The sequence below is a fragment of the Pimephales promelas genome, chromosome 22, assembly GCF_988280905.1.
Source record: "Pimephales promelas chromosome 22, fPimPro1.hap1.1, whole genome shotgun sequence".
In the NCBI taxonomy this organism is placed as follows: domain Eukaryota; kingdom Metazoa; phylum Chordata; class Actinopteri; order Cypriniformes; family Leuciscidae; genus Pimephales; species Pimephales promelas.
Genome location: NC_142790.1, coordinates 20674041 through 20687941, shown reverse-complemented (window position 1 = coordinate 20687941; position 13901 = coordinate 20674041).

The following is a 13901-nucleotide window of genomic DNA, read 5'->3' as shown; positions in this document are numbered from 1 at the left end:
TCAACAATACGGCCGACAGAAAACGTTGGGGATCTTTTTTTGCCCTCCGTCAGCAAGATGCGTAAAAAAAAAAATCACCTTTTCTCCATTTAGACGAAGGGGAAATTTGCAACACGGCAGAACCTCCTTCTATAACCAAATGTAATGCTTGGGATGTATTTTTATAAGGTGTGCACGTGATTTAATCCCTTTACCAAATGTTTATAGGCCGCTTGGCGGAGTGGAGGTTTGTGGGTGAACTAGCATCACAGCGCTCAAAGGTCCTAGGAAATGACCTGCAGTCAGCCAATTGAGGATATCCTTGAACTTGACTGAGGCAGAGAGAGGGAGGGAAATGACAGGGCTGGAAGAAAACAAAGGCGACCAGGCCGATACCCACAGCCTCAGCATCAGCCTCCCTGCGCAGGGTCGGGGCGAGTCCCACGGGAAACGACCATAGGCTGGGGAAGTAAGGTCTCCTGACCAAAACACACACACGTTTAAACCACACCCACCCGTCCGGACCAGAATTTGGTCAGAACAGCGGCTAATTGCCCATATAAGAAAACCAAAAAGGTTTGTTGCAAATTGGCAGAAAAGCATCTGCCCTGAATTTGATTGGAACCCCTTAGTCACACTTGTATCCATTATAAAAAAAAAAAGTCAGAATAAGTACAAAATATGTCTGTAATTGTGACCGAGTTTAGCTACCACCCACGTTTCTTAATACAACGACCCAGCAGATTCAAGATAAACAAGTTCAGCAAACATATCAAATTCTGTGTATTTTATTGTTGCTGAAGCCTCATGTATTTTAATACTGGTAAAGTCCCAGCTGGATTCCAATTAAAAACAGGTTTTCTCCTACCCTGAGGGAGAATGGCTAATTATTCTGTTGTGGCGGAGGGAGGTATATTAGCTATACACAGCTAATATACAGTACGCTTTCATCTTTTGTGTTCTTTATTCAATTTTAATAGTGTTAGCTCAAAATAATTGCTTAATTAGAGTAAGTGGGTAGAGACAGAATGGGGATGCTGCTGTCTCTGAGGAGAAACCTGGAACCGTGGAACAGGCTCTGTGGATTTAACACAGCCCAGGCCTGACACTAACCTTGAGAATGTGGAACGCTCTTTTTTGCCTTTCTTCTTGGGATGGTGGGATTTGGTTGTGTTGGTGTGCTTTATATCGAAGCAAATAGAAGTTTGATATTTCAGTTAACATTTTAAACATGTTCTTTGAAGAAAGAAGCTATTCATGTTTGCAGCGACATGAGGGTGAGTAAACAATGACAGAATTCTCATTTTTAGATGAACTGGAATTCCTTTTTTCCACATTCTCCAGCCAGAAAACAATTGCCCTATTCGAAATGAACGCTTGCAGATACTGTATTAAGGTAAGCTTAAAAACAGACCATCTGAGATGCCACAACAGAATAATTGTCTGATTGAGTGTTATACAATATGTAATATATGGGTATTTTGTACAGCCTCCAGCCACCAAGATGTTTTCAATTTAGCATGGCTGTACGATCATGATATCACTTTCTCTGAGCTGTTCCAGATCAGGATGGCCACAGCCATCCGAGGTGATCACCTCGTCCAACTCAAAGGCTTTCTTGAGGAAGAGTAATTCCACAGTTGCTGAGGTACTGAAAAAGCAATCTGCAAAAATACCCCAGGGTCATGTCTTTGGTCGGATGATTTGTGTGAAATGTCATATATTAAATATAAGTTCGACATTGAGCCACACACTGTAAAAAGTGCTGTTTCCCCCCAGCCGCGTTTTAGGTCAAAGCAAATGGCCACAAAGGAGACAGAACTCTTCCAGCATCACACACACACGCACTCCATCTTTCCAATCTTAGAACGGGTGACACGCAGCTGCATTTCATTTGCAAATGCGAGCAAAACTTTTTTTCTCTCATTTGCTTTGACTTCCCCCCCGCCTCCCAGAATTCACAATTCGCTCCAATTGATGTTCCTGCACCTCTGTCTTATCTGGTGTGGGTTTCATCTGCCATGCAATATGAAAAGGACAAAGCTTGTAACTAATTCATAAAGTCCAGCCGTCTCCTGAGAGGTGCCGGAAAGAGAACGCTGTCTCTGGGGATGTCAGAAAGTCAGTCAAGCCAGCAATCCTGCTGTCCATTCGACTCCATAAGATATGACAGAAGAGCTACAAAGCATGTCGTTCTCAAGAAGGACAATTGATGTTTTCCTTTTTTTTTTCCCTCCCCTTCCTTTTTTCTATCTGTTGTTTGTTTTCAGACTTTTTTTCTGGATAGTTTCCAATCGTGAAAATTCGTTTTCAGCCATAGCCATTTCAGCCATATTATACTTCAGAAAACAATGTGGAAATCTATTCGCCTCTTACTGAATGATAACATGCAGGATATGAGCTAGCATGCTTTTCATACTGAACCATATTAGTGTATGTTTTTGTTTGTACATACATAAATATAAATATGTTTATGGATTTGCCCTCAGAGCACTTATAGGTCTTTCTAATATCAATTAATTGACATGCATTTGTCTAAAACAAACAGACAAACTTTATTTGCTCTTCTACGCCACTTTTCACTGGTCTCGTAAAGCAGGTTTACTGATTTGTAAATTTAACCTTGAAGGTGTTATTTCACATGTGTCTATAGTATTGCAGTGAAGCTTTGAACACATGCTAAGTATAAACTGCAGGGAGAGATCAGGATGGTTGTAATATGTTTTACTTTAATATCTATAACTCTGTGTTGTTTTTAGAGGTGTGCATCTCAAACATTTATGATACCATATTTATCTGCTATATATCAGATGTTTTAAAATGTTGCAACTTAAACTGTGTAAATGATTGTCGACATACAAAGCACTTTTGTTACAAACTACTTCACTATATACTGTATATAATATAAGTTTGGGGTGTTGACTTTTTTAATGATCTTATAGGTGGCTATTTTTAAGCAAAATAAGAAAATGCTATTGAAACAGTCAGTATTCAGAGACGCGTGCTAAGACTGCATTTTTCTTTTTTTTGTCATCATTTGAGCGTTTAGAAACAAAATTTTACGAGACAGTCGTCAGATTTCATTTATTTAGTCGTAAGCTTGGTCAACAGCTTTGGAGAATTTAATGTTTCCCCATTCACAGAGACAGGAGCTGTACTTGCATGACTTAAATAGCTGCCCGAGAGGTGTTTCAAAGATGGCCGACGAGTGAAATGACTTTAACAATCAAGGGACTCATGAATAACTATCACAAAACATATAAGGATTCGTTGATCGTCCAGTTTACAACAAATAGTTTTGTCATTTAACATCCATTCATTTATTCAATTAAAAGACAGAAGTGAATTGTTGCTTTTTTTAAATTATTATTATCATTTTTACCTCTAGACTTTGACTGTTGCCTATGATTACATCCCTGTACCTAAGTGGTTAAAGTGATGGTTTTACCTATGCTACAGTAATCCCTGGTCTCCCCTATATATGTGCACCCACACATGCTGTAAAACTTCAAAGCAGAACCCAAACTATATTACCAGACTAGTTGATGTAGGCAAAGAACAGCATATTGTTCGATTGTATGTGGGAGTAGATGAAACCCATCTTGAGTCATTTGTTCTAAATTGTAATGCTCACAACTAGTCTTTAATCTTTCATTAGGCCTGCGCAATGTCTAAATTCATATAAGCCAAATCAATCGGTATCTTGAGGACTTTGATGAGTGTGTTTTGCTGGATTTTGATCCTTCTTTATACATTTATGAGCATTTTGAGGATAGGGAAAACAGAAATATGCACCAGAGGCATGTGTGATGTGGGCACATCCAAGAATCCATAATGGATCAGACAAGAAGCTCATTATGAAGATTCGCCTAGGGTCAGCCTCTCGGTAACACAGGATGGTGAATCTTGAACAATGGAGGTCTTAAAAGGGAGAAGGATCAAAGGGCCCAAAGAGGCCATCACAATCCAATTGAAATGTTTTCTGGGCATCATAAGGAGGTAATGGATGGATGCGCAGCCCAAAAAAAAGGTGGCCATTTTGAATGCTGCCCAAATTACAGTGTATTGAAGAGTGGATGGAAAATTCACATGACAGACTTGTGCACTTCTCAGCTGTGCATTGTGTTGGGTCTGAAGCCAGTCATTATAGACGCCCAAACGCATTTCACACACCTCGGGTAATGGGTAATAAGCCTAAAGCATATTTTCTGTTTGAGATTTGTATATAATGGATATAATTTCAATATTTTGATTTAACGTGTCCAATAAATTCTTGGCACGATTTGTATATAATGGATATAATTTCAATATTTTGATTTAACGTGTCCAATAAATTCTTGGCACTTTTTTTGTTTTGTTTCCTCCAGTCCGAGTAATGTGTCATTCGGCTTCCACCTGCATTCAGTGGCCGTTCTCCTGTTTCCTGTCCAGTGTTGGTTTGTGTGAGTGCTTTAGATCAGGTCACCGGATGATGAGGAGGTCGTCCTGCCTCCTTCAGCCCCAGGTACGTGTCCACCTCTCACACCAATGATGAACATGTGCTTATGTATATAGACAGCATGTCGACAATGTGCAACATCAATCTGTACAATGGCGTGTTGGAACTGGACAGGTACCAGAAGTGTGCCGATGACATGCGTCATAGAAAAGTGTATATCCGACCTTGTTTCAGCTGAAAAGTCAACAGAACCAAACATAGTATTTCTGTTGTTTATTCACCCTCATATCATTTCAAATTTGGATTACTTTTTTTTTTTCTTACAGGAGAATTTTAAAATAATGTCTTTTCTGTGCAAACACAATGACTAGTGACTGAAGCATTCAAACTTTAGAAATAAGCACTGTAATATAAATTTAAGGTTGGTCTTTTTTTGTTGTTCTGGTTAAAAACACTCTTCACATCCTGATAGCAATCAATGATAAAAGTGGTCCAAATATTGAACAAATTTACATATATCGAATATGGAAATCTCTGGATCAAAAAATGTTTCTATATCAGCACTTATCAATGCGAAATGAATGTTCATGTGTTTTGAAGGAGGCATGGCTTTGTAGATGTTATGAAGGGAGGGTGGATCTAATGCTAGCTTGCTATTGCTAGCCTCTCTGTGTGAGAAACGGATTGAAGTTCAAGCTTTTGTTTACTGATAAACTACAGGACTCATCATTGAGTCACTTAATTAAATGAATCAACTGATTCACAGAAAAGATCTGATTCAAAATAATGTTTTTTTTTTTATATAAACTGGACATAAGTGTTTTTCCACCTTAAGAATAATGACTTCAAATTGTCTGTTCCTCACACAAAGCTGTTTTATGAATTAGGAAGACTTGGAATATAGCTCATAGGCCTGCGTTCATGATTTTATGGTACTTTTGCATCCTTTTCAAAGCTTAAAAGCTCTAACCGCAAACATTGTGATTCCATGGAAAAGAGCAACCAGGACATTATTCGTAATTCTTTCTTTTTGTGTTTTGTGTGCAAAAAGTCATATGATTTGGAATGCCACGAGAGTGAGCAAATATGACAGAATTTTTATTGTGAGTGAACTAATCCTTCAAACTCAGTTGTTCAGTATCCATCTAGTCCAAATGGGTGAGAGGAAACGGCCAATATGCGGCGAGAGAGTCTCCAAATAGCAGTGTCTCGTATGCCATTCTCTGTTCTTACATGCTATTTTGTACAAGTGCGTCTGAGAAAGACTGAGACAATTTCATCTGTCTATGATTTCTACAATTCCATTTTTCATGAAGCGCTATGACTGCTGAATTTGACTCTCTCACATCTCATATATATTTCTTTGCTTAATGTTAGGATTAGATGTAATAAAAATCCCAACTATTCTCTACGAAAATCATTATTGAGGTTGTTAGACATTGTCACTTGTGTGGGCAGTTTGCCCGGAGAAAACCGAGGTTTAAGAAGGACAAACAATAGCATTTAAAGGTCCCATAAAAGGAAAATATAAATATGATGACATTACTTTCTCATGGATAATGTCCTATTTTGCCAAACAACCTCAAAATTAGAGTAATTTTAAGAGCGGCACAGCAAGCGAATGCAAAATACTCTGTCGGTTAGTTCATGGCCATTCTAGAAATATTAAATCGTCATTAAGGCAGCACAGATGAAATTGGATCGGTTGTAATTTCTTCTGTGTTTGTGAAGTGCACACCTTGCGATACACTTCATCTCCTGCGATGGAGCGAGAGAAAGAGAAACACACTCTGTCATGCCTCCTGTGAAGTGTTGTCCCTCTTTATAGCGCTTCTGAGCACATTGATTTTACTATAGTTTGGCATTACCTGCGGTAACTAATGCGCGGGGGTCTACCCTTCGGGAGCAGCTGGGCTTTGTGCATTAATTCGGAGCCCCTGTTTGAGTACGCCACGGCATACGCTGTCTTTTGTCTATTATCCTTCTCGTCTGTTATTCCCAAATATTGACATCGGCCGTTTTTATTAGCGCTAACCGCTCGCTAGCCTCCCAGCCTCATGCACGGCTCTATTTCCTGCTATTGATTGGCTTCTTCAAGCCAGCAGGTAACTGTCCTCTCAGGCTGTCCTGAGGAATCACTTCCAATGACTTTATACGCACAATTTACACGGTGCGCTTTAAAGAGAATATTATCCTCAAACCAAATCGTCGGCCCCTCCTTCCCCCGACCAGGTCAATATCCCACAATGCTGTGTTTTGTGCCCTGTCATGTGCTTGTTATTAAAAGCAACAGAAATCGACATTTCAGCAATATGTCTCTCATAAAATGATGGTGGCGCAGACAGCCTGTACCTCTTACATGTTATTATAACAGAGCACTGTTGTGGTCTGTTTACATAAGACATTTCTGTGTGTACGTGTGCAAAAGGATCCTTTCGTGATGTGCTAAATATAATCCGAACAAGGTTGCCGGAATAATCCGTGAGCAAAAAAATGTTCCGCGGCGTGGAATGTTTTCGATTATGCTCAATCAGGCGACAGACAACAAAGAAACTTTCATTTTAAGTTTCATGAAGTGAAAATAGAAGGCAGAAAACGTTTCGGCCGGCACAGTATAACGTTTAACATACCAAATATGGCATTTGTGTTTGTTTTTTTTTTCTTCTGTTAGGGCTTTAAAATGGTTCACATTAAAATGTTCAAAGAATTTATTTTTTTTCTGACAAAGGTCAAAAGTATAACATAATTATACAGCATAACAGAGCTCTGGGAAACACACCGCCTTCAGCAGCAGCAAAGCTGTGCAGTTTTCTTTTTCTTTTTTTGGGGGCCAAAGCAGTTTTTTATGGAAAAAATAAATGTATATCTTGTTAAATGGACGTCAAATAAGCAGCTCAGAGTTTGTTTAATTTACTCAGCTTTCATTAACCCTGTAATTTGGGTTTGTTTGAGCTGCCTCCTGAAGAGAGTTTTGCTTACAAGTGAGTCAGCCAGTGCAAAACACACAAGCCCACCTGTGAGGACCAGCCTACGCCTTACACGACGACTAAATGCTGTAGTTCAACCATCTTAAAAACCTGAATATAAAATCATGACCAAAATGAGCGGAAAAACCGCAAACAAATAGCAAAGGACGACTTGTAATTCACGATTGCCAGTGATAACTGTCGTACGCTAGGCTGGACAAACTTAAGAGATTTTTTTTAGCAAAAAATATTTGCTCTAGTGCTCATAAACAACTTTTTTATTTCTTGCTTTCCCTTGAGCTGAAATGTAGACTGTCACAAAAGGTGCATTCATTGGAAAAAAAAAAAAAAAAAAAAAGAATCCCCTCACCCGGATCCTCGGTGGCAGGAGATGAGCTGCTCGCTTCCAGAATTAAATTATTTTTAAATGCAGCTTATACATTTTACATGACCTGTGCTTCCTATTCCTCTCTCTCTCTCTCTCTCTCTCTCTCTCTCTCTCTCTCTCTCTCTCTCACTCACTCTCTCTTATTTTTTTTCCTCTTTTGAAGAGCCCAAATGGGGGAGTCAGGATATGAACCCCAGGAATCACAGACTTGCTGAAAGTTACCCTCTCCGGCCTTCTCAAACGGCGAACCCACCTGAAAACCCCTGACCTGCTGATTTACCCCCTGTAAAACCTGTCCTGATCCACCTCCCCCTTCTTGAAAGGACTCGGCGTTGCCCTGCAGAAAAGACAGGACTGCAGACACACAAAGGCAGGTGTGGTAGGCGAACGGCTAGTGTGTTTGTGTTCGAATTCTGCGGTTTGCTTTCTGTGCCGTTTCGGTTTTTCTGTTTCTCAGTCCCTGTACCGTGTGTGTGTGTGTGTGTGTGTGTATGTGAGTGTGTGCCTCTCTCTCTCCCGGTACAGTCTCCCACCGTGTGTGTGTGTGTGTGTCTGGGGTTTAATGCCAGCAGGATAAAAAGGAGGCTTTGCAGACTAAGGTTTGATGTGCTGTTTGTCTTGGTTTGCCTCTCGCTGAGTGTTGTGGGGTGGTTCTTTTGGATTTATCTGCCTTTCCTCTGTTCCCTCCTGTCGAGGAAAGGCAGAGCAGAAGGAATACGGTCCCGGGACATTTCATCTTTAGGGAATTTCATGGCAGTTAGTGCTTGTCATCGATGAAGTCAGATATAAAATACTGGTGCAGTTCTGTATTGGTCCGGACATACCCAAGGCCAAATTTGTACCTGTTTCCGAACGGTGTGCGGTTAACGCAACACGATTTGGCTCCTTTGGGAGACTTGAAGCTAAAGATTTTAAGGCTTTTGTGCCTTGTATCTGTTATGTTTATTCAGACCATATGTGTTATCGTGCGTGGGTGAGTGTTGTTTACATGTGCATTGTGCGCGGGTGTACATACGGATGTGTACGGTGGAATTTCTGCAGAAATTTCCTCGGGTCTCTTTATGCCTTGTTTTTTATTGCCATTAAATGTCAGGGAAGTAATCAAACCCATCAGGTCAGTCGGGTCTCAGTCCACTGACAGGCGTACAGTCAGAGGCATTCATTTCAAGAGCGCAGCTGCTTCCACAGTCTGACACGACTGTGTTAGTCCAAACCCCACGTCTTTAAAGCCTTGTCCAAACATATTTTAATGTGGTGCGTATATTTTTAGGCTAAGTCGGACTGTGTGACGTTATGTAGTTTATGATCTGACAGATGGCTTTTGTTTTTATTTATTTGTCTAAATGCGTCTTACAGGACATGTATTAAATAAATGAATCAATGATAAACAAATATGTTAAAATGAAAGCACACACACAGACACACACTCAAAAAAAAAAACATTTTAAAAAATTACCAATGCCTTTTCAAATCCATACAACATGCAAAAAGCAACAAAAAAAAAATCATTTGTTAAATAGAATAATCCCCCCGCCCTTCAGAGATGACTCTTAGGCCTTCATAAGTGAGCTTTAATATTTTGACAAGCTGTTCAATCAGATGTTTTAAGAACATTAAATGTGGCAGGCTGTCTGTTCCCCAGGTTTCTGTGAATTTGTGTGTTTTCTGTCTTTCGTGACCCATTTTCCTTTGTTCTGTGTACGAACGTAACCAAGACACACGTAACCCCTCCTGAATGATGTCGGGAAGGATTAGACCAGGACCGGGCCCTGACAGACATGCTCATGGAACAGTAAAGTCGCCTATTCGACAAAACCACTTCCTTTTCCACTGCTGCATTCTTACAAAGAATTACAATAATATAAAACATATGTATTATTCTGATTAATAATTTGATCACCTTGATGGAAAATCTTTTATTTATTTATTTATTTATTTATTTTTTAAATATAGTCCAAAATACTGTCCTTTCTTATTAAATGCGTGTTGTAAGTGAACCTACTTTTTGCTGACATAAATAGCTATTATAGCTAATATTCAAAACTAGAATGCTATTTTTTTTCAGGCGTCATGTTATATATATATATATATGAAGAGTTCAGATGCAAAAGCCTCTAAGTGCCATTTGAAATTTTCTTCTAGAATGATCATTTTTATCAAGCTTGTATATTTAAGTTCAGTAATTTCACTTAAATGGCAATGAAGATTACCTATTAATTGTCATTTAAGTGAAATTACTATACTTAAATATACAAGCTTGATAAAAATGGTCATTTTAGAAAATTTTTAGAAAATTTCAAATGGCATTTAGAGGCTTTTGCATCTGAACTCTTCATATATATATATATATATATATATATATATATATATATATAATTGTTATTTTTTGCGTATTGTGTAGGCCCTATGCAAATAGGTTCATATCTCTCATATTCAAGGACATTTTAATAGACCTTTACTGGTTGATACATTATGATTTTTTTTAGTCTTATGAAAAATGTACAGTATAAAAAAATGCAACTTTATAAAATGCAGGAAGTATCCTTCATAAAAAAAATACTTTTGATTGGGGTCTCAGACAGAAATACAACAATTATATAATATTATATAATAATATTTTGATTGGTCATATACACTCGTGCCAATCGTTTAAAAATAATAATAATAATTCTACAGCAACATCACTATTTGGGATAATTGTAATAGTGGATAATCTGCTTACTGGTTATTATTTGATCTAAATTATTTGAATGAAATTAAGTTAATTTTTTGAGAAACTGTTATTATAACTGGGGTCTCTGAGACCCCATACATACCAACAATAACATCAACCATTCAGACTAATTTCAGATGAACCTGAGGGATATGTGTACATGTAAATTCCATTTGCTGGTGTGCATGCATGCATATATGTGCGTTCATGTAAGCATTTAAGTGTATATGTGCGATGTAAATGATGCACCCATATTCCCACAGACATTAGGCTTTCTCTCCACCTCTCTGCATCCTCTCATCTCTCTCTCTCTCTCTCTCTCTCTCTCTCTCTCTCTCTCTCTCTCTCTCAGAGACACAATCTGCACCACAAGCTCTGTTCTGAGCCTGAGCAGGTTGCTGTCAGTTTAAAAATGACTGTAATAAAAGTGACCATGAAGATGGATTTTGTGATTTTGCGTTTCTAATCAGTCATCTGTGAAGAGGACTTTTGCTTTGATTCAGCAGTGCCCTGACAGGTCAGATTGATAGTGCACATGGGATAAAAAAGAGGAGGAGGAGAAGGAGAAGGAGAAGAAGAAGGTTATTAACTGTCTTCCCATTAAAGTTGGGGATCTGGGTCTGTGGCCAGTGAGACAGGCGTGATTTAAGCGGAAACCTCTCTCAGGTGAGAGGAGAGGGAGTCTCATTGTCCAGTCTGACTCCTCACACTTCTGCACCAGCAGATTAGACTCAAATTATCTCCTCTGCAGCCCTGGCTGTGTGAGAGAAACCCCTCGCAGTGCACGTATGACTGCTTGCATGCATATGGAGTATGAATGTGATCTTATGGCCGATGAGCAGGGCGATACAAAACCGACACTCGCCATTTAAATGTCTTTTCTGTTATTCAGTGCATTAATGTACTTAAAACAATAGATATATTTAATTCTGATTACTGAACGGAACTGTTCAAAAAGATGAATTATTTTATATTTTTAGTAATATTATGGATTAACTCTCATTCACTCTACAAGCTAGGTGCAACTCGGCTAATAAATGCGTTGCAAGAAAAATTATTCTAAAAACATGCGCATGAAAGACAGCACTGGCAGGAAAGACGTATCGCAAATGAATTCAAATTGCACAATGTGTTTTGTGCATCTGACATATCATAGGAAGAAATCAAAGCACAGAAATTGCTCGCTTTAGAAACCCCAGCGATGGGCTGTCAGCACCTCCTCAACATCAGCGCTTTCAAACAAAGCTCACGGACGGGCGCTTACCTTATGCATGACAACAATCCATCGACTCCCTTTAACCAATCCACAATCACCTTCATACACCTCCAGCGTGAAGAGGAGACACGCAGATTTTATTAACCCCCCTTCACCCCTTTTTCCAAGTGTCCTTAGTGCTGCCACTAGTGAAATATCAGTGCAAACAGACTCCAGCCTTTTTCTGAGACACCAAGGAGTCGTTCTCAGCTGTCTGGCCCACGGGTGCATTTTAAATGTGAAAAAGCCTGAGATTCTCGTCTGTGGGATTCAGAGCCGCCAGCTGACTGTCCGCAAACCAGCATCGCTACACACGATCCCGCCATAACTATAAGATTTACCAGGAAATATAAAAACATACAAATAATTTGGTTCATTGATGTTTTAGGTGAGTTTTTTTTTTTTTTTCTGATGGGACAAGCTTCAGGCCTGTGATATTATAGGCTATAAATCAATCAGCAAACCTAACTGATTATTGTAATCAATAAGCAATCTGTCTGGCTAATCAGTTTATCTGACACTTAGACATGCACATATGCATATATGACCTGTTTTTTGATTATTAGTTTTTAAATGCGTTTCAGATGCTCTCCTCTTGCTTAATAATTTTAATATATGTGAGAATTCAAAAGAAATTGTGAAAAGAGCCATTTAGCCTCTCATGTGTGTTGCGTCCTGACATTTTGTTTTTGACTTGAGTGCGTTTAATTTGAGGGTGTGATAAGGATGTTACACAACAATCAAAAACATTGGATTCAGTGTCTGACTACTCAAACGAGTCAGTGTTTTGACCGATTAGTTAATTATTTTGTAATTAATTTAAGAATGCTGTGTTTATTGGATTAATAATCCACACAAAACATTTAATACACACATTTTCAGATCTTTCCCTAAGATGAAAATATCACATAAAAACATCAATAATTGATGCTGCAATTATTTCAGTTTATTTTGTGCCTCATCTTGACATCATCATTTCGTGTTTTGTTTAAAATTGCAAGGAGTAAAAGTAATTTTACATCATGTTCATTCCCCAAAATGTACAGTAACTGATAAAAGTGCAGTAATATTTGATTCACACGTATAATCCCACACGCAATGTACACACTCTATAATGAAACGTTTCTTATATCCAAGCCACTTGACCAAGTCAACTGTTATCATCCAGTTAGGCTGATGGGTTTAGAATCTGTCATGTTGCCATGGTTTTGCTCTCTTGCCTTTCCTGTGCTGACCAATGGTAACCAGGTAATCCGCTAAATAGAATGCACCACTACGTACAGTATGGGGGGAGAGGGCAGCTCCTAACCCCCGGGAGAGGCAGAAGAAAACATCTAGCCATGTTAAAGACTCATTTGAACAGGGAAAGCTGGAAATGTAATTATCTAGCACACAAAAAGACAAATAATTGAATAAAGTTCATGAGAAGAAAAGCACCGTTTCTTCTCTGCTTTAGAGCATTAGCCATAACCCAGTGAAATATACACTCTCCTGAACAGGGGCGATGGCTTGAACTGATATGTGTTCTGAATGATTCTGGTTTTAGTGTGTGTTTAAGTGCAGCCCGCTCAGTAGGTGTTCTGGTCACGGGGGGCTTCAACTCATGTAATAGAGAGGGTCTCTGGTGCTTTTCAGCTACAAACAGCAGGCTCATTTGTACTTGTAGTTAATTAGCTGATTATTGATCGTTTTTAATTGATTGTGTAATGATTTTGCATGCTCTGCATCTTTATTAACAATCCTCATTTTAAAACAAAATAATAGCTAAATACTTAGATTTAAATAAATGTGAATAATAATAATTGCTAAACAATAAGACATTTCAAATGATCAGTTACATTGTCAATTAAAAGTTAAAAAATAAGCCTAGTATTCAAATGATTTAGTTATAAGCAAAACAGATTCAGCAGATGGAGAATCTCTGGCTTTAGGATAGATGGCCGGAGATGCAACTCCTGCCCGTTTGTCTATTAAAGAGGGATCAACAATGAAAACCTCCGCACCATGAGGAGCAAAGGGCCAAGTGGGAGGGGGCAGTGGGGGTGAATGGACTCAAAGAGAGGACCAAGTGTGTCTCTGAGAGTGTAGTTTAGTGTACATTTCCCGATGAGATCGACCAGCCAACTGAAGTCACTTTTCAAACAACCATTTTCCCCTCTCAA